Here is a 19,349-nt window from a genome sequence, read left to right on the forward strand (position 1 = left end):
TTAATGTGTGGAATGAGTTTGAGGGACGAAGTGAGCTGTATGGGAGATGGACTGCATTTGAGTGGTTATGGTGTGAGTGGCTTGGAGAGACTGCTGCTGCTGGAAGGTAGAGAAGTGAATAGAGAGAATGAATCAGATCGAGTGGGAAGTGATGTGGAAGAGCAGGAGAGTAAGACAGGAGAGATTGAAGAGGTGGTTATGAATAGGGAAGTGAGTGGTATGATTATAGAAAATGAGAGAATGGGTGTGCAAGAGGAGCAGGGAAACGGGGAGGCTCAGGGTGGACAGGGGTACACAGCATGAGAAAGGTGGGTGCTCCAAGAGGAGGTGAGAGCATGTAGGCAGGAAAGGAATGGGATGACCAGGTATCAAGAGGAAACAGTTGGAATTGAAAAGGATTTTAAAATGAAGAAGCAGAAAGGGAAATGGCCCCAGTCGAGCATGGAGAGATCACATCGAGTGAGTGGTAGTATCAGTGGAACTAGCTGTAGATCCAGAAATGAGCTGTTGTGTTTGTATACAAATGCTAGAAGTATAAGAAACAATGCAGATGAAATGGTTGCACTAATTGTGTCTGTTCACCCAAAGATTGTCGGAATAAGTGAGACATGGTTGGAAGAGGATGATATCCTAACAGGAATAGAGATGGAAGGGTATGATGTGTTTCGTGAGAACAGAGGGGGTAAAAAGGGAGGGGGAGTGCTATTGATGAATGAGAAAGAGTTATGTCCATATAAAGTGGAGATGGAAGAGGGAAATAGTGCCAGTGGTTTTGAGACAGTATGGTGTGAGATAGAGGTGAATGGAATCAAATACTTGGTGGGATGTTGTTATAGACCAGGTAATGTGGATGGTGGTGATAATGAAATGTACAATCAAATTAGCCAAGTAAATAAGAAAATGGTGATCATTATGGGTGATTTTAATTATGGCAATATAGACTTGAATGATGAGATAGCAACTTGAAGTAAAGAAAATGAGTTTCTTGAGTTTTTGAGGGATAACTACCTCAGACAGTATATAACAGAGGGCACACAAGGATTGAGGGTCTTGGATTTGGTCATCTCATCAGAGGATTTAATTGTAAATGAGGTGTCAAATCATCCACCAAATGGTGAGAGTGACCATGAGGTGATTACCTGGGTGGTTGCTAGCAGTGCGAGGACCCCTGTGAGAAAAGGGTATATGTGGAACTACAAGGGGGGAGTGATTATGAAGAGCTCAGGAGACAGCTTGCGGGTGTAGCGTGGAATGAGGAGTTAGCTGGAAAAGAGATCAATGCAGTTTGGGGAATTTTCAAAAACTGTTTAGTAGATGCAATGTCTAAATGTATTCCAAGGGTGAGAAAGTTAAATAAGGTGGGTGTGAGATGGATGAATAAAGAGATTAAGCATGCGATACAGAGAAAGAGGGCATTGTGGAGGCAGCATAAGAGAAGTGGAAATAACCAATTCCATGAGGTCTACAAAGACCAAGAAAGGAGGGTGACTTGGTTGGTGAGGGTAGCTAAAGAGAGGTATGAACAGCAGTTGGCTAATGAAGCCAAAAAGAATCCTAAGGAGTTCTTTCGATATGTAGCCAGCAAAAGAAAGAATAATTATGGAAGGATGACATTGATTGGAGAAAATGGTATAAAGACAGCTGATGCAGAATGTGTGGTGGAGATACTCAATGGGCAGTTCATAAAGATCTTTCAATCTTGTGAATGTGACTTCATGGAGGGATTGAGAGCAGTTGATGATGGGGAGGAGAGACTGACTGTAGGTGAGCAAGAGGTGCATGGGGAGTCGAGTAAACTAGATGTTAATAAGGCTGTGGGACTTGTTAATATATCACCACGTATTCTGAAAGAATATGCCAGGGAGTTGACATCTGCCTTGACATATTTTTTTTAATATGAGTCTTGCACTCAGTCAAGTTCCTAAGGAGTGGAAGGAGGGAAAGATTGTGCCACTTCATAAAGGAGGTGATCGAACTCAAGCATCAACCTATAGGCCTGTCTGTGTGTCAGGTGTTGTGGTTAAGTTGTTGGAGAGCTTGTGAGAACTAGGATCCATAGTTGGGTTGATAACAAATGATATTATCTTTGATGGACAGCATGGATTTGCTAAAGGGAGGTCATGTTTTAGTAATCTACTTACTTATTGCAATAAAGTGACTGCTCCCTTGGACAGAGGAAAAGGATACACAGTAATATACTTGGATTTCGCAAAAGCTTTTGATAGAGTATCTCATGATAGGTTGACAGTCAAACTAGAGCAGATGGGGTTGGATATTAGATTGGTGCATTGGATTGGAGACTGGCTATTTGATAGGTATCAACAAGTTATGTATGAGGGAGCGATATCCAGGAAAAGGAAAGTCACCAGTGGAGTGCCTCAGGGGTCTGTTTTAGGGCCATTATGGTTTAATTTGTATATTAATGATATAGGTGAAGATTTGGATGGAGATATTCAGTTGTTTGCAGATGATGCAAAGTTGGGATGAACCATGGAGTGTAGTGAAGATGTTGTGGCCTTACAGGAAGACTTGAATAGATTGAGTGATTGGGCAAGCAAATGGGGATGTGAGTTCAATGTTGCAAAATGAAAAGTTTTAAAATTTGGAAAACAAAGATGGGATGCAGAATTTATGCTTGGTGAGAATATATCGTTGGAGGTAGAGGACATAAGAGATCTGGGGGTGATAGTGGAGAAGGATCTAAAATTTAGGGGACACATCGCCAAAATTGTGAAGACAACACAAAGGCTTGTGGGAATGATGCGGAGGACACTGATGTGTAGAAGTAGGGAGATTCTTGTTCCGTTGTATAAGGCTTTGATTAGACCACACATGGACTATTGTGCCCAGATTTGGTCACTGGGTTTTCAGAAGGATGAAAAGATGTTGGAAAGGGTTCAAAGGAGACTGACTAAGATAGTTTCTGACCTCTGGAATGTCGAGTATGAGGAAAGATTGAGAAGATGTAATTTGCAGAGTCTGGTGGACAGGAAGAAGAGGGGAGATATGATAGAGACCTACAAGTTGGTAAGGGGTTGTTATAGGATCAATCCTGGAGAAGTTTTACAGAGAATAGTGGGAGATCAGGGGAGAACCAGAGGTTATCCCTGGAAACTGTATAAAGAGAGTGTGAGAGACAGGTTTTTTTCGTGCAGAGTTGTGAATGATTGGAATGCCTTGCCTGAGAATGTGGTGTCTGCAAAGAGTTTGAATGTGTTTAAAACACGGTATGATGAGCTGTGTGTGTGTGTGATAAAAGGACCTCCCAGATGAGTCTTTGACTCTATGAGGTCTTGGGGTGGTAATAATAATAATAATAATAGCCAAGTATTCTCATTGGCTACCTTAGCAACCTCAGCGATATGTTCTCTAAACTTCGACTCTCTGTCTACCACCGCCCCTAAATCTCTAGCTTCATCCATTTCCTGGAGTACAGTGACATCAATGTGATACACAGCTTGTAATCTCTTTTTCCCAAAATGTATAACTTTACATTTCTCCACATTAAACTAACACCTATTATATTTTGCCCATATTGACAGCCTATTTAACATGTTCGCTGCCAACTACGAGTATACTCGTAGTTCGTATATGAGCTTCACAAGCCAACTACGAGTATACTCGTATGTCGATTTACTGACCTCCTATGCCAAACACGAGTTAACCCTTAGTATAATTACATTAATTTGGACCCTTGGATTCTGAATAAAGCAGAGAGCACGTCTGGGGGCTTGATAGAAGCGAAATAATTTCAACTAAAATATAGTATATTATATATGTGCCTCAGAAGCCAACTACGAATATACTCGTATGTCGATTACCAACCTCCTGTGCCAAGCGCGAACTAATCCGTAGTAAACACGTAATTTGTAAATCAATTTAAAACTGATAAAATCAATAAAAATTATAAAATGAAATCAATAAAATAAAAACCAATTTATTCAAATTACGAATGATACACTTTAAAACAATTTTCCACGCACAATGGTGGTTCTTCCTGGCAAACAGGACAATAATTACGTGTTTAGCGTCGTTGTTTCTTTCATGTACATACTCGGCATGGCTTTGTTGGTGAATATTTTTTTCTGTAGGTGGTAAAATTCCAAATAATGAAGATCCCAAATTCTGCTGATATTTTGTGATGCTGTAAGCTCATCCATTCCAACAAAAACTGAGATAAATCGATCTCTAACTTTTAATGCAGTCATTGCATTTCCAGTAATTATATTATAAAATTTATGCGCATTTTGAATGTATATATATCAAAAATGCGCATTGCCAGTTTCTTTGGCCATCTAATTGTCTTTCGTAAGGAGGAATAGTAAGAAAGCATGTGATCAAAAAGATCAATGCCTTAAATAACCAAAATTATAGTCCCTACCGATATTTGGTTTTCATTGAATTTTACCATTCCGATTTTTTGCTTCAACCATTTCAAATTTGTGCATATTTGAAATGGAAAGAACTTCCCTCTTATCCTTCCATTTACGATGATGAATTCATTAAATTCATCATCGCTCATATTAGCATAAGCTTCTAATTCATTATCAGTAAGTTTTCTTTTACTGGTCCTGGCGAAACTGAAGGTTTTTAGTGACTAGACGCAATAAACACATTCTTTGGTGCATGTAATATATGGTTGGGGGTGATACGAGATTACTCGTAGTTGGCGTATGAAACAAAATTCTGTCTGATAAGCCGGCTATGAGATTACTCGTAGTGACCTTGAAGACGCGAAAGCGCTTGGTGTGCGGGAACAAACTATGCCCAAGTAGCGTGGCAGCGAATGTGTTAAATCATCCTGAAATCTCTTTACATCACCTTGATTAACTATTACTCTATCTAATTTTACATCATCGTTAGCAAACAACTGAATATTTCCTTTCAGGCTATTTCCTATATCATTTATGTATAAATTTAACAGCAATGGTCCCAGCACTGAATCTTGTGACACACCACTAGTTACCTGTTTTTATCTCAATACTGCCCTTCCATATACCACTTTTTGATATCTATTCAGAAGTCACCCTCTTATCCATTTAACCAGTGTCATGTCCATCCCCAATTTGTTCTAATTTTCATAACAGAGTTCCATGTGGTATTCTATCAAATGACTTTGCAAAATCCAACAGAATCATAGTATAGCCATTTTCTTTATCCAATGCAGCTGTTACTCTATTATAAAAAGTTAGTAAGTTACTAAGGCATGGCCGACCCTTAACAAAGCAATGTTGACCCTTATACAGTATCATATTTTTCTAGTACTTTTACCATCATGTCTGAGATACTGATTGGTCTATAATTTGCTACTGCAGTCTTAGAACCTCCCTTATGCAAGGGAATTATTTTGCCCTCTTTCCACTCCCTTGTAACTGTACCAGAGCTGAGACTTAAATTAGAGAGCCTAGTCAGAGGCATTGCCAGTTACCTTGCACATTCTCTCAAAACCCTAGCTGATATCCCATCTAATCGCACTGTTATTTACACTGAGATTCTGCAATAACCTAAGAATCTCCAATTCATCTACTTCTCTTCCAACATCAGTGTCTATCACATATGTAATAGCATTAACCTACCAGGATGATATAACCCTGCAAAGTGGTCACTCAGTAACTATTTTATCTGTTTCTGTCTCCTCATTACCATCATCACTCATTAAGGTTAATTTTCCATTGTCATTCATCCCCCTAATTGCCACATATCAAAAGCACTCTTTGGAATTTTCTTTGGCCTGCTTGGCTAAATCTGATTTTGTATTCCTTGCCATGCTGGCCACCTTTCTTACTTGGGCCTTGTCCTCTTCATGATCTTGTTGGTTATCTTTCTATTTATATACCTTCTAATGCATTTTCTTCTTCTGTAGCTCATGCTTAATGATATTACTCATCCATCTAACTCCTATCTGATTAACCCTCATTACCTTAGGTATACAATTTAACATTACTTCCTCTAGATGATCCTTAACTATATCCCATGCACTACTAACATCCTTACCCTGCAGTGTTTTATGCCATGGCACAGATTTCCTACCTTGCAGTTCCATATATACCCCTTCTTGGCAGAATATTCCTCATGTTTTACAATCTCACAAGTCAAGGCTGCATGGTCACTTTCACCAATCACAGGCAATGTGGTCAACTTGGTTATGGATAGCTCTTCTGATCCTACAGCCAGGTCCAATACTCTCCCACCAGTAGTCTTCTCCATCACGTTCTACCTTAAGTCATTATATCTCTTAGTAAGTGTATAAATTCTATTTCCTTCCTGCCATTTGATCTTTCTTCCTTCCATTCTATATCTCCATAGCTGAAGTCCCCCATAATAATCACTCAACCTGTGCTAATTGTACTAATTTGGCGATGTATGTCTTCCAGATCATTTGTGGAACTTCCTGGTCACCATTTTATCTTACTGGCCTTAATCTCGCACCAGACTGCTTCAAATGAACAACCACTCTCCCACCTATCTCCTATTCTTTTTTTGGTTGCAATTCTGCTATCATCAGTAGTACCCCCTCCTCCCATCCTATCTTCTCTATCTTCCCTGAAAATACTAAGCCCTTCACATTCTATCCCTGTAACTACATCATCTGCTGTTATCCAAGTCTCACTAATGCCTATAACTTTTGGCAAGGTTGCACTAACGAATACCAAAAATTCCTCACTCTTGTTCCTGACACTTCTGGCATTAGTATACAGAAACTATAGAATCCCTTTAGGCCACCACCTACCTTTACTTTCTGAACTGATTATCCTATTCAATATTTCTGCTTGAGAGACTAGATTCCTCACTCGCTTCATGGGTGCCTTCACACAAACTCACTTGCTTCCACCCTAATTGTTTAAGTTTCCCTGAATTTGTACTTCAGCATGCTTGGTGAACAAAACTCTCTCGACACCTAACACCAAAACCATTTATATGCAGTCCATCAGCAATGTACAAATCCTTCTTTCAGTTAAACACAGACCACAGATCCACAAATCCTACATCATTCCTTCTGCACAATGAGTTTATGTATGCCAGTGAGTCTACATATGGACTCACTGGCTATCAATGCCCTCCTCCTCAGTTCACCTCTATCAATGCATGGTAGGAGAGTTACAATCTTCACCTTCTTGCTGTTCAGTTTTGTTTCTTCTAACAACTCTTTTACATCCAATCCCTTTAGGGATTGGATGTAAAGTTTTTTAAAGTTACGTTTTTTGCATCTGGATGGCATGGTTAATATTATGAATTATTGCACCCAGAAAACATGATTTTGTCACACTTTCATTAACTAATCCCCTGATCATTGAGTCTTCATACATAATTTTCTCCCTAACTTGTTTTTCTTGTTTGTTTGGTCAGTCTTCATTATTCCTTCAGACCGCTGTTTCTTTCTCTTTTCAGCCTCACTAATCTCTTGCCCCTTCTGCAATTTTTCAATTTCCTGCTTTGTCCTATGAAGGATAACACTCAAGTATGCAATTTCTTTATTAATGTCCATTTCATTCTCCTCTATTTCCACAGGCCACACGTTCGACATTAATAACATCATTTTCCATCCTACCATCAGTATTGTCCACTTGACTAATATTTGCTGTGTTTTTGTCACCTAACAGAGACTCAATTTTGAAACACTTAATACACACACACACACACTCTCTCTCTCTCTCTCTCTCTCTCTCTCTCCAGTTTCAATTTCCTTCCACATATCCTTTAATTTTCTCAATGAATCCATCCCACAAATTCAAATTGTCTAACACTGTGGTTTTTGCCATCATCATTCATATACACACTGGTGTCATGCTGACAATATCGTATTTAAACAAAAATAAAATAAAAAACACAACATTTACTTACAAACTAACTAGCTCAGTCAATCCCAAACCTGTTTAAAACAAAAACTACAATAAGTTAACGTAATAAGTTAACGCAATCATTCACCACTGTACATGCAAAAAAACCTGCTTCTCACAATCTCCTTATACAACTTCCATGGATGACTTCTTATTTCCCCTCTCTCATCTCCCACCATTCTATGAAAAGCCTCTTCAATGTTAAAAACCTCTTACCAAGTTACATCTCTATCACTCCCTTCCTCCTACCCAATAAACTCAGCAAAATTGCATATCTTCAACTTTTCTTCATACTCAACATTCCAGAGACCAGAAACCAGGAGACCAAATCTGTGTACAGCAAGTTGAGAAATGGCTTAATCAAGGCCTTATACAACATAACCATAATCTCCTTACTTCTAAAAGTCAGTGTCCTCTACATCACTGCCAAAATTTGCTGTGCTATTCTCATGATTTAAGCAATGTGTCCTCTAAATTTTAGGTCCCTATCGAGCATCGCCCCCCCCCCCCCAGATCTCTTATTTCCTTCACCTTCTCCAATATATCCCAATTGTATACTCTACATCCCATCCTTTTTTTTCTGAATTTTAAAATCTTACACTTTGCAATGCTGAACTGGTGATTCCATTCTCTCTGTCTATTCAAGTCCGCTTGTAAATCCACATAATCTGTTCTACTCCTCATCATTCTTCCCAGTGTTGCATCATCTACAAATAATTGAAGACCCTGACTCAAACCTTCCCCAATATTATTAACATACATTTATATGAGTGGCACATCTAAGGAAAAGAATAGACTTGAATAAAAAAAAAAAAAAATCTGTTAGAGATAAATAAATATCTAATTAGTAGTGTAAGAACAGTATGCCATTGGGGCAATTGCCAAGGACACCAGTGAGAGATTATTTTACACTTATCAAAATTGTCATACTAAAAAAAAAAAAAAAGCACATAACCATGAATTTGCCAAGAGCACCAACAGCTTAGCCATGCTTCTGTATCTGGTATACAGTTGTGATATTATTATGGTTAGTGCAATAAATTACTATGACAGGAAATGAATTATATGTCATCTTACTCTAGTTATGCATGTATGCATTTATAATGAGCTTCATTAATAGAAAAAAAAAGGGGGGGGGGGATTTGCAAAATAAATATTATAGCAAATAAATTTCATCATACCACCATTATCACACCATACTATATGGGTGCAGTGCATGCAAAACAAAGGAGCATGAAATACAGTAAAATACCCTAAAAACCTATTTCAAAATCATGGATAAGGGAAAGTTTTTCCTAAGAATTTTCAATGAACCTCATATCTATTCCTTCTGTTCTTTAACTCCAAGAAATCCAAGAAAAGTCTAACTAATATTAGCAAGCCTTATCTTCTTTTTGGAAATCATCTGAGGTAAAAAGATGAATATAGAATTGTAAAGCTTTATCCAAAATCTGCATTTTTAAACCTGATGATATATTCAGTGACTTCATTTAAGACTGAAATATATGAGAAATTTCATATTACTGAATTTTCATGTTTCTACCATAAACAATATAAAAAAGTATCTGATTATGTTATGAATGAAGATGACTGTGGTTTTCTGTATAATGTTTGGTTTATATTTGATGACTAAAATGAACTGTAAATAAGAATGGAAACTATCCATTATGTAAACAGTAATACTCATCACCAATATATAAAATAATTACAAGTTCAAAGAACTGAGTGATGATTCTGTTACGTCTTCACTTTCCGTAATTTATCTGTTTTGTTCACTTTATAGGGCCTCAAAGGTTATCTACTAACTTGAATCCTGTGAAACGTCCCCCTTTGAACTCAGGCAAATTTGTTTGATTAATTGTTGCACCAGCCTAAGTCTAAGGATAGAAATATCTTATTCTAGGGAAGGTTTACAGAGATTAAGTGTGATCAATAATATTAAATTAGATCAAGGAGCTGTGGATACCTTAGCTTTGTAGTCGCCAGCCTGGTTGGCCGAGTGGTTAGCGTATCCACTCTCCAGCCAAAAGGCTGTGGGTTCGAATCCCACCGTGGGCATGGATGTTTGTGATTGTCTGTGAAAATAATAGTGGTGATAATGGACAGTAGATACCGTTGGTGTAGATGAGGCAGTTTGTGGATGAGGTTGAGTGGTGGAGATGGAGAGTTGTAGAGTAGAGCCCTCCCTCGATGAGTCTTTGGACTCCCTGGAGGCGTCCAATAATAATAATAATAATAATAATTCTCTTTGGGTATTTCCTGCATTCATAGGTTTGATATTTTATGAGTGGTGAATTCAGTCAACATGCTCAGAACACGCATATGCATAAATTAGAAAACATGTTTATTTTACTACTACAGATTACAAAAAAAAGAACAATGTTAATGGCAATACTAAGATGAAGAAATGTGTAGAATTTCACGCACAACTCTCTCACTTTAAATATACAAATCAGTGTTATATTAAAGAATCATTTATGCAAGTACTACATTAATCACATGTTATCTGATGCGTATTTGGTACAAAACATTATTCAGGTTCTTGGATCATATCAGTTCCATTACAATAACTGCTGCAATCACACAATACTAGGATTCACACACAAACAGTCCAACGAGATTTTCGAGTGTCCCTGATTATTTTAAGTCATCAAAGTTCACTTCCCTTCAGAAAGGATCTAAATTTTTTCCATTCACAAATATCTAAACAATGTCATAAGAAATTCACAGTACTTATCTACGCTGCATGGTCCGCATTGAGATCTTTTCATCTGTTGCTTCTAGTGGAATTTCACTGTTGTTACAACACACTGCCACGTGGGAATCAAGTGCACGGTACGAATATGGCACTCGTCTTTGCTATCTAACATCGGCTTGCTCTCGCCGATGGTCCATGATTTGGATCTGCCATTGCCTGGTGCATCGCCTTGCCGAGACTTATGCTAGTCAGCTACGGGCACGTAGAGACTCGACATCGCCGTCTTAGCACAATGAGAAAGCCGGAACAGAGAAATAAACAGGGGGGGGGGGGTGTGTATTCAGACCTGCGCTGCCGTATTTATTTCATTTCTCAGCGCCCGCTTTTCAACTTCGAATCTCACACACGGGAGCCCCCTATTCATTCTGATTGGGTGATGTCATTCTGCCACCTTACGGAGTCTTGTATTTTCAGGAACGTGAGCCCCCGAGTGTCTTCCACGAATTCTTCAGCTTCGGTCATTGTGTCATAACCGTGGTGTTTCTGCAACTTTTGACCTTTTGTTGGCAGTGTGTTAACCTTCTTGCATGCACAGTTTTAATTCTAACGGTTGAGTTTTCACATATATTCATAATACATTATTTCTATTACATTGTTTTAGATTGCATAAAACCTCAGACTTAATACTTCATCGTTTATCTTATTCTTTCTATGTCAACATGATATTGTTTTCTTGATAAATTTAAGTTTGACTGCTAAAAGGGTAAGTATGTTCATCCAGTTAAGCACATCCTGTCTTTTAAAAGTCAATTAAAAACACTGTAGGAAACATAAGCAGAAAATCTGCTTACAGTGTTTTTAATTTTGATGATTTTGTAAATAATGCACTGTGGTATAATCATAAAACAGAATATTACTAAATATTCACATATCATATTCATGTAATGCATAATATTTTTAAAACAAAATGTTATATATATATATATATATATATATATAAGTCTGCATGGTTAGCCTATTGGCTGTGCACTTCACAACCATATGAATGGGGAAGGAGTGTCCTAGGTTCGATTCCCGTCGGTGACTTGAGGAACTGAAGGATCTTCCTCAGCCATAGCCAAGTTAGCTGGTCTTGGACATGGACAGTAGGGTTTTTTCCCAAGTTTTATCCTGGGGGGTTTTCATCCTGCAAAGCAGGCAAACCGGCCTTGAGAACTCAACACTACAGGAAACAGGATACACCAGGGTGTAGGGCTGACCACCACAGATGAGATGAGATGTTATATATATATATATTTATTTAAATTCAAAAACTTGAAATAAGAAAGACATTACTTTCATTATTTTCTATACCACATTTATGAAGACAGTTCATAAACATAAACAGAATAGTAGAGGAATAGTTAATAGAACATGGAATGTCTAAGTTTAAAAATATTCAGAAGACCGAGATATACTTGGATTGATACAGTTAATAGAGCATTATAAAACTACAATGTAAGATACAAGAATACTGGACACCCGACAAATAAAAGATTAACTGGGAAGAAAATTTTTGTTAGGAAGCTATGAATGATGTAGACTTAATCATTATAGCATCCTGATACCACTTGAGGGTGCATATCAGGATGATAATAATGAACATTTCGCAAACTTTAAGACAAATTCTTCTCCAGCATTATAAAAGCTTGCTATAAAATAAATATCGTATATCTCACCATGAGAAGTTAATATTTATAATATTAATTATAAATAATATTATAATTTAAAAAAGTAGCAAAATAATTTGAGAAATAATACTATTATTGAGATCATTAAAGATATTCAGCATATTGATGAATGCTTTCATATGTGCTTCACAGTTAAAATCACAGACTCAGAAATTTATATAATTTTTGAAAACTCCATTTAATGAGTGTTATGTTTTTTTTTATTGAGATTTCTGATTATTCTGTGCTTGATTATCAGACATATTTATAATTCAGTGTATGAATATGGAATGTAAAGTAATAAGCAAACAAAATTAACTTAAAAATGCCACTATATCTTCTTTCTTATTGAGTGATAATACCCTTTGGTTGGAAAGACTAGAGCTTTAAGGATAATAGGGACATTTATAAGGGATCTTTAATTGAAGTTGATTTAGCTGGTCTGATGAGAGATGAAGGTGACTGAATTTTTTCTCTCAGAAAAGGTTTGCCCTCCTCCTCAATCTTTCCTGCAAAACACACAAGCTAGCCAGATGATTATCTGGTTAGCCCTCCTCCTCAATCTTTCCTGCAAAACACACAAGCTAGCCAGATGATTATCTGCCATAGTACAGTATTTTCAAAATTAATTAGCTTTATAAGAATCCAAGTTACTTGGATGAAACAGACTATTAGATATAAACAGAATGGAATGAAAAGGGGTGGACTGAAATGAAAACCGGATGGGATGGGATGCAAAAATTCAAAAACATTAATTTTTGTCCATCCAGAATCACATTCTGGAAATTAAAACTAAATAAAGAGAGGTGAAGTGGGAGGGAGAGAGAGAGAGATAATTCATCACCTATTTACACTGAATAGAAAACTAAGGAAAAGTAAAAGAATACAATGAAAATTAATGTAAGAATCATTTCAGTATCATCAACATCCTCATCTGCATAAGGCAAGTTGAGGCTACCACGAACAATAATCTTTCCAATCCAATCTATCAGCAGCATTCAGATCACTTATGCTCTTGATGTTTTCTATCCATTTCCTTCTAGGTCTTCCTAGGGATATCTTTTCTTATACTCTTTTGTTTTGGAGAATTTGAGGAAATCTTTTGTAGGCATTCTGTATACATGTCCATACCACTATAACTGTTTTTCTTGGATTCTTGTTATTAATGAGATATGGTAGTGCAATTCTTCTCTGATCTCTTGACTGGTTTTCATTTCAGTCCATGATATATTATTTATTTTATTTATAATCTAAGTCTCTACACCACAGAGAACTGTGAGGAGTACCACTGAACTATATACTTTGATTTCAAGTTCTTCGGAGAGATGTGTATTTTTCCATATATTTGTAAATTTGGTCATAGCAAATCACTCTAGATTTATTGTGTTTAATAGTTTCTTCATAATTTAGTATACATGTGTCGTGACGACTCTTTTCTGTCGTGTTCTAATTCACCATCTAGTCTTAAGTCACTTTTATGAATAAAATAACTAACTACGAAGTGATCACCGATCCAAAAGTAGGGAAATTTATATTTATACTGCGCCACCCTATTCTTAGATTAGTCTATATAAATAGTAGGATCAATTCTTAATTAGGTTAGCAGTCATCTCATTAGGCCTAATTATTTATTATCATTTTTACTTGGGGTTCCCGCTAGATTCGAATATTTATGAACGGTGCAATAATAAGGAATTCAGGCAAACACAATATCCAGATCAACAAAATAAACATTTAATATATGATATGGTTAACAAATACAAAAACTCTATTTTAAAATGGAACTATACAATCAACTTAATACACGTTCCTGAGTCACTCATGCTAATTCAATGTATTAACTTTCATATACAATTCACAGTCTCAATAAAACACAAATCTTCTTATCTCAAGTTAATATAACAATTTCACATTTATTTAGTCTTCACAAATCTATCAGCGCAATGTTTATATTCACAGCAGGCAATAAACCACGTAAGCAATATTCCAAGCAAATATATTCCGGTCCTTGAGCGTCGGAGATATATTACAGTTAATGCTAGAATAGAAAAACTTATACAACTACTCTTACCAGACAATTTCTTCAACACATCAAATTATTGAGAGAGCACTTATGAATTAACTTAATTAACATTAGCGGAACACACATAATAAAATTTCTCCACAGTTCAAACTATACTACTGTTAGTCGCACTTCACTATTCCAAACAACAGTAATTAGGTACTGATATCTATTCTTATTCACTTTTCTCCAAGTAATCAATATAACCTTTTCCTAGGGCAACATAGAATTTAATCGTAATCCAGATTAACTGGAACTAATCAGAATTTTCGCATTGACTGTCCAGTTTCCTTTTATCTGATAACGGCATCAACCTTTCTTCATAACAACAGCAGATTTCGCTTATAACATTAAACTTTATGTTTCACTACTTATAGGTTCACTTCCGAACACTAAACTCATAAATTTCTGCCCTCAGGATTTTATAATCTTGGTTCCGCAAAACTCTCTCCTCACTCGCTAAATAATAATTCCTCTCCCTTCCCTGTCTTATCTATGACCTTCCTTCTCTCTCTACCTTTTTTTCTCTATCTTCTATATGACCTTCACTCCCACCTTACTTTCGAACGCCACGCTCTCTTCACTCGTGGTTGTTTACGCGTGCGTCTCCATGACAACAGACTAAGCGTAAACATTTCGCCAATGTAATGTATGCTATATTACTGCTACATGAGTGATTACATAACATTAAATATTTCACAAATAAGAACAATAGAATATTTAAGCTACTTCTTCAACTTATTGATTACGTATACAGTTAAATATAAAATAACACTTTACGTTACACCATATATATTTGGTTATACAAAATTCTATACATTTTATTATTTTATAAACTAATAATAGGTCAGGTTTTAATTAAATATTTATTTAGTAATTCTCAATTAAGGAATAATAAATAATTTTATATAAGTCATGATTAATATTTAATAAGCAATGTTAAATGTGAATGAAAAAAAATAAATTACATAACATAGCTTCATTCACAATTTAACATAGGCTCACCCTTTCTTTGAAAAAATTTTATTATAAGAAAAATTTTTCTTCTGACACTAGGCTCCTTTAAAAAAAAAACTGGATTACATATTTCTTTTTTGATTTCTCAAGTAATACCTAGTTTTACTGAAACTTGGTTCCTTATCATGATTTGTGCCTTTATTCTCTTTCTCTTTATCATCAATTCTCTTATTACTATTATTATCACTTTCTGCATGTCTTTCAAGTTTGTAGTATAGGATTCTCTTCTTTGAATTAAATTCACGTTCTCCATTATTAGAATTAAGTCTTTGTTGTCTCATAACTTGGTGGGTTGTTCTACGATATAGATTAGACATTTTACCAAAATTGACTTCAACCTTTAGTTTACTATCAGTGGTAAGTTCTGATTTGGGCGTTGTCACTACTACTTTTTGTTCATCAGTAAGAAGAGGAGTATCAGATTGAATGTGTACATGAGAGTTATCACCACTATCTCTATTAGATGATTGATTCACAGCTGATTTTTCTTCAGTAGATGGTCCTGATTCAAGTGGCAATCTAAATTGTTTTGTTTGATATCTAGTCCTATCACAATCATGAATTTCATTTCTTCTGTTATATCTCCTTTTGTTCATCAGGATTATTTCTTTCTTAGAAAAGTCACAAGAAAATTGATATCTTGCTAGGAAGTTTGTTCCCAAGATAATGTGAGAATCTAGATTGGAAGCAGTGGGGACAACAAGTAGGTCTTGCCATACATACAGTCCAAATTCTGGCAGGTATATTCTAGCTCGAACCTTTTCATACGCTACAAAGTTTGGATTTGAAAGAGTAGTAATTTTTACAGGTTGTCTAAGTTTGGCAATACTATTCCTTAACTTATATCTTATACTTTGGAGATAGTCCTTTCTAATAGTTGAAGCATTACATCCAGTATCTAATAAAATACTACACTCAGAACCTAGGATTTCTCCTCTAACTGTCATCATTCTATCATTAGGTGCCTGGTGTTTCTGAAATCCATTATTTCTTCTGTGGGGTTTGTATCCAAACTTCGAGTTCCATCTGTTGTTATAGTAGTTATCCTTGTTATGGAAGCAGTTCCTGGCATAATGTCCAACTTTGTTGCAATTGTAACACCTAAGAGGATTTCTTTGCTTTGTCTCTGTCTTGGATTGAGGGATAGCAGACATTTGTTGTCTAACATCATTTAATCCTCGGATTACCTCATCTAGGCTACTTAAAATAGGTTGATTTTGTTTTTCAACCTCATGCTTGATCATCTCATCAATTTTATTTGTAGTGGGGTTTTGATTTTCTTGAGAACTCAAAGTAATAGCTGATAACTGTCTCACAACTTCATTAAGACTATCCATTATTGGCTGATTTAACTTATTCACTTCCTGGTGAATTAAAGTTTTTACTTCTGTCATCAGTTTCCTGTCCAATTGCTCTTTACTCTCTGTCACGTAGTTTACACTACTCGAATTTTCTCCAGTATTCTTTGCTTTTTCCTTTTCAACTTTACTTCTCCTTTCTATTTCTGATTGGTTGAATGAACTATCAGTTTTATTCACGACATTCACAAGACTTGCATTGGTTGAGGGATAAAGGTCACCTAGTATTTGTTCCTTTTCCTTAACACTTTTGAGACACTCTTCTAAAGTAGAAATTTTCTTCTTGTAGGCTGTTTCTCTTAATTCTTGCCTAACACCTTGTCTAAATTGTTGGAACACAGCCCAATCTAAGTGAGGTTTATCTTCACTAGTAACATTCAAACTGTTGGCCAATGTTAATAACCGATTGTGAAAATCAGTAACAGTCTCTTTATCTTTTTGAACAATTTTCTGCAATTTCCACAAGTTAGAACCTACACTTCTAAGTTTACAAAATTGAGACAATAAGGTGTCTTTAAATTTGGAATACTCAAAAGTTTCTCGAAGTATTGGAGAAGAATGCAAAAATGTTTTTGCTTTACCTACCAATTTACTTCTAATTAGAACTAGCAATTGAAAATCAGTCCAACCTGCAATTTCTCTAAGTTTTTCAACATAGGTAAAGAAAAATAGTACATCATCTGATTCTTCACCTGAATATTGGGGAAAAACCTGTTGCGGGTTTACCGTACGAAAGAATTCACTGTCATTCATTTCTGAGCTTGATGTGACAGCCATAGTGATTAATAAATTACTATCTCAATTAATTCAATCTTTTTACTTTAAAATTAACTTTTATCTTTGCCTGAGTCCAAATTATAACCAGTTCACTGTGATTTAATTATTTCACTTTCTAAAATTTCAGGGAGTAATTCTACGATTATTATCACTAAAACTAAATTCAATTTCTTAACTTATAGTTGTTAAATTTAATTACTATCAATTAAATCACATCCTGTCGACTGCTGCGCCATTTGTCGTGACGACTCTTTTCTGTCGTGTTCTAATTCACCATCTAGTCTTAAGTCACTTTTATGAATAAAATAACTAACTACGAAGTGATCACCGATCCAAAAGTAGGGAAATTTATATTTATACTGCGCCACCCTATTCTTAGATTAGTCTATATAAATAGTAGGATCAATTCTTAATTAGGTTAGCAGTCATCTCATTAGGCCTAATTATTTATTATCATTTTTACTTGGGGTTCCCGCTAGATTCGAATATTTATGAACGGTGCAATAATAAGGAATTCAGGCAAACACAATATCCAGATCAACAAAATAAACATTTAATATATGATATGGTTAACAAATACAAAAACTCTATTTTAAAATGGAACTATACAATCAACTTAATACACGTTCCTGAGTCACTCATGCTAATTCAATGTATTAACTTTCATATACAATTCACAGTCTCAATAAAACACAAATCTTCTTATCTCAAGTTAATATAACAATTTCACATTTATTTAGTCTTCACAAATCTATCAGCGCAATGTTTATATTCACAGCAGGCAATAAACCACGTAAGCAATATTCCAAGCAAATATATTCCGGTCCTTGAGCGTCGGAGATATATTACAGTTAATGCTAGAATAGAAAAACTTATACAACTACTCTTACCAGACAATTTCTTCAACACATCAAATTATTGAGAGAGCACTTATGAATTAACTTAATTAACATTAGCGGAACACACATAATAAAATTTCTCCACAGTTCAAACTATACTACTGTTAGTCGCACTTCACTATTCCAAACAACAGTAATTAGGTACTGATATCTATTCTTATTCACTTTTCTCCAAGTAATCAATATAACCTTTTCCTAGGGCAACATAGAATTTAATCGTAATCCAGATTAACTGGAACTAATCAGAATTTTCGCATTGACTGTCCAGTTTCCTTTTATCTGATAACGGCATCAACCTTTCTTCATAACAACAGCAGATTTCGCTTATAACATTAAACTTTATGTTTCACTACTTATAGGTTCACTTCCGAACACTAAACTCATAAATTTCTGCCCTCAGGATTTTATAATCTTGGTTCCGCAAAACTCTCTCCTCACTCGCTAAATAATAATTCCTCTCCCTTCCCTGTCTTATCTATGACCTTCCTTCTCTCTCTACCTTTTTTTCTCTATCTTCTATATGACCTTCACTCCCACCTTACTTTCGAACGCCACGCTCTCTTCACTCGTGGTTGTTTACGCGTGCGTCTCCATGACAACAGACTAAGCGTAAACATTTCGCCAATGTAATGTATGCTATATTACTGCTACATGAGTGATTACATAACATTAAATATTTCACAAATAAGAACAATAGAATATTTAAGCTACTTCTTCAACTTATTGATTACGTATACAGTTAAATATAAAATAACACTTTACGTTACACCATATATATTTGGTTATACAAAATTCTATACATTTTATTATTTTATAAACTAATAATAGGTCAGGTTTTAATTAAATATTTATTTAGTAATTCTCAATTAAGGAATAATAAATAATTTTATATAAGTCATGATTAATATTTAATAAGCAATGTTAAATGTGAATGAAAAAAAATAAATTACATAACATAGCTTCATTCACAATTTAACACATGATTTATTTC

The 19,349-nt window shown here is 35.5% G+C and overlaps 1 protein-coding gene across 4 annotated transcripts in view; it reads right to left on the reverse strand.

The window, feature by feature from the left end:
- MICU1 (Mitochondrial calcium uptake 1) overlaps positions 1–19,349 on the reverse strand; it is a 308,863-nt gene that overhangs the window by 31,463 nt on the left and 258,051 nt on the right. The window lies entirely within an intron of this gene.

This window comes from Typopeltis vanoorti, chromosome 14 (assembly GCF_054136105.1).
Source record: "Typopeltis vanoorti isolate ZY-2024b chromosome 14, IOZ_Tvanoo_1.0, whole genome shotgun sequence".
NCBI classification, from domain to species: Eukaryota; Metazoa; Arthropoda; class Arachnida; order Uropygi; family Thelyphonidae; genus Typopeltis; species Typopeltis vanoorti.